The sequence below is a fragment of the Micropterus dolomieu genome, linkage group LG02 (genome assembly GCF_021292245.1).
Source record: "Micropterus dolomieu isolate WLL.071019.BEF.003 ecotype Adirondacks linkage group LG02, ASM2129224v1, whole genome shotgun sequence".
In the NCBI taxonomy this organism is placed as follows: Eukaryota; Metazoa; Chordata; class Actinopteri; order Centrarchiformes; family Centrarchidae; genus Micropterus; species Micropterus dolomieu.
The window spans coordinates 10671433-10675350 of NC_060151.1; positions in this window are offsets into that span (position 1 = coordinate 10671433).

The window sequence follows — 3918 nt, forward strand, 5'->3', positions numbered from 1 at the left end:
TGACAAATGTTAGATTACCACTTGAGAGGAGACTAGAGGAACAGGGTGTTTCATCTTTTGTTTTGGGCTCGGTGAATGAAAACCCACCTGGATGTTGTATTTCTCTGGATTTAGCTGACTGTGTTGGCCAAGGTGACCTTCTCCAGCTTGGATTCATCTTTTGAGCTTGTTGGATCTTTTGATGAGTTTAAAAGCTGGAACCAGTCCGATAAACGTGCCTACAACATCAGCACCAGTGTCTCAGGTCTTTTCTCAAACTAGTGTGGTCTGTGTTCCTCCACAGGTGTGAATATACAGGCTGGAGAGTTTTTTGAGGCACCACAAGTTGATCATTGAAAGCGTAGGTTTGACTTTACAAACTGTGGCTCTCTTGCATGTATTTCTGTGTTTTGTTACATTCTGAGACTTTTCTCTTTCACCTTGCCACTCCACTCATGTTGTGATCTGTCACCATGCCGAAGTCATTTCTGCAAGCTCGCTGCGATGAGCCTATAATGACATCTGACTGGGGCATCCCTCTGCTGCTGGCTCTGCTGCTGCTGGCGCTGCTCTATGCCTTTCTTTACCTGCCAGCTACCGCCCAGCGAGCCCTGCTGGAGCAGGCGCTCAGCAGCAACAACACAACCACCGCAGTGACCACACCTGGCGGGGAGGACTGGCTCACAGATGAATAGGACAGATGGAAACACTGACAAGTGGATGAAGAGCTTTATCAGTGGACAAGTAGACATGTGACAGCAGAGAGATCACAGACGCTGCCCTTGAGTTGATGGTGTGGATTACCCTGCTGTCAAGTACAGTTTTTACTGTCCTGTAGGACAAAATGACAATATGATGCATATTGGTTGAATTGTCGATTCAATGAGTACTTTGGATTTTCTGTACTCCCAAAAGCATTTTTAATGCAAGTGACTGAATGTCATCAAAGGTCAATAAAATGTCATAAACATTAAATTAGATGACAGACTTAACTATCCTAACTTTTTGACGAGAGAAGTGTGATTTTCTCAGTAGTTTTAACTGCTATTGATTACCAGTAGAGGTGGAGAGAGATAAAAAATTACTTGATATCCCTCTTAACGGGGTATGAGCCCATCTCCTGTCTCATTGTCTAATGTCATTTCAAATGTAAAAACAGCACTGGAACATGCATAAACAAATACGCTCAGAAAAAGTAACAAAATCATACAGACACTAAAGAGTGCCGTGTGCATCTATATGAAAGGCAGAATGGCAATTAAAAGCACCATTGGTATTTGATAACCTGTATGATACAGATAATGAGTCACAGTACTATCACAGTATTTCAATATGAGCCAAATTTTGTCTTCTGAAACATGTTGATCTGCTAAATGGGCAGAGGGGGTTAATGGGTTTGGATTTGAATGAGCTCAGTGAGTTCAGCTACCGTGAGCTTCCTTTATACTGTCTTTCATTAACTACCAGGATTTGCTTCTTGTTTTTTCTTGTAGAAGTTATTTTTGAGCATGGTAACAGATACTGGAGGAAGTGGGGTTTTTTTACCATTTTAATTTACCATATTTTTATTATTTTTACTCTCTTTATCACCTACAATTACAGAAACTCCCTTATCTTCAATTAAAAACGGGGTGAGAATATGTATGTTGTACAACTCTGATGATATGATGTTAATACCTTTTGTGTTATTTCAGACTGTAGCATAAGGTGGCACAGGTAATTTAACAGGCACCAACACCGCAGTGTCTCAGACTATGAGAAAATAGTGTCCAAGCATTATTATTTCTTTAGTTCAAAGTTTGTTACTTTTTATATGCATTGGCAAAGGATTTACAAAACCATCTCTCTGAGTTACGTGCATGAAATTATATGAAGGATGTTAAAACAGTCACCAAGAACATTTCTGTGTGTAATATTTTACTTATACCTGTATAGTGTAGTTGAAAATAGCATTAATGTGTTCATATTACAAACCAACTGAATCATGTCATATAATAAAACATCTGTTCATAAATTACCTATTTTACCTCATTACCTCTAATTTCTTTTATGTTACTTCCAACAAAAAAAAAGTTGTAACTGAGTGAAAGCTGTCTCATTTAGCATGTGTCTGTCCTCTACAAAGCACTTAGATGTTAAGTTGAACTGTTATCATGATGAGCTGCCAGCAGATGGTTAGCTTAGCTTAGCTTAGTGCAAAGACTAGAAACACGGGCAAACAGCTAGCCTGGCTGTGTCCAAAGGTAACAAACTCTGCCTACTAGCACCTCTCACAACTCACAAACGAATACGCTATGTCTTGTTTGTGAAGTCTGTACAAAAATCAACGTGTAAAAAACAACAATTTGCAAGACACTGATGAGCAGGTTGGCACCTTGCATGGCAGCCTCTGCCATCACTGTATGAATGTGTGTGAATGGGTGGATGTTGGCATGTGTTGTGAGGCGGTCAGTGGGATAGAAAAGGTCTATATACAGCACTGTAAAGTAAGAATGCTTTCAGATATAGACACGTTAATAGATAGATCATAGAATCATTTTCAAGTCACTCAAGTAAAAGTCATCCAGTCATCCAGTGTAAATCTACTCAAGTAAAAGTAAAAAAATACTTAAGTAATCAAAAGTAAAAGTACTACACATCAAAATTTATTGATCTTACAATACACAATGTATCTTTTTAAATTCACTCAAGGTTTGAATACAGCATTATAAGTAATAGTGAATCATAATAAGGAAAATTGAGTCACAAGAGGACAAGTGGATTTTTCCTATACTGTGGGGAGGATAAGTCTGCGGTATTGCTCTGCTGTTGTGGTAGTATCCCCTTCAGACCATCAGACAGACACAGAGCCTCGTTTGGGACTTTGGATATGTTAAGATCAGACAAAGAGGCGGAAACCAAACCTAACTGAAACACTTCTCAATTCAAAATCTCACCAAAAATCCACACGTTAACTTCAGCACCTCTCATAAAGTGCAGCTCACAGTCCCAAACAGAGCAAAGTTGGCTTCAGATTTCAGATGTTTATATTGCAAAACTCTACCAGGTATACGTTACCACTCGGTCACAAACTGGCTGCAACTCACAGTGCAAAAACAGAGCTGCTGCACAGTCACACCTGACACCACAATGCTCTCACTACAATCCTCCCTCTGTAAGAAGCCTGAATAGAAACCTGTTCTAGAAAAACCCAGTGCTGGTTTGAATGGACCTCTGCACACTAACTCAGACCTCATGAAGCCTGATGGGGGGCAATCTGCTGGGTCATTTGGTGGAGCAGCAACTGTTCCATTAGGGTCTGAGCTGCTTCTGATGCTGGCTGTACATCTCTGGCTGAGGCTGGATATGTTTCACCTGGGTCTGTGGGACCTGCAAAAATATTCTGGACTGGGTCTGTGCTGGTACTGGCTGATGATAAAGTATCTACTCTACTGACAAACTTAAGCAAACCACTATAAATTATAGATATTTTCTATATATTAATGTTATCAGCTGCATCAGGCCCATTCAAACTGGCTCCTCCAATTTCCTTCAATGCATTTTCAAATATAAAATACTGTTTATAAAATGACTGGGCTGAATATGTGATGCTTATTATTTACTGAGATGTGCATCCAACAGTTTTACATTAGTTTTTCAGTGCTGCTCCACTCAGATGAGCTGCATAGGCTACTAATAACAATGCAACGAGGTCTGGTGCAGAATGTAACGGAGTAAAAAGTCCATGTTTGGCATAGAAATGAAAACAACTGAAAATACTCAAGTAAAGCACAGATCCCGAAAAAAAACTACTTCCACCACTGCCTGGTTGTAGCTACTGTACATATTTATTGTACAAACAGGAGAGTGGAATCAATTTTCTCACCTAACTAGCAGCAAGAAAGCTTTATGTGCCGGCAGGAAAAATATTTCAAGAGACATCTTGGTCACTGTTTGAAT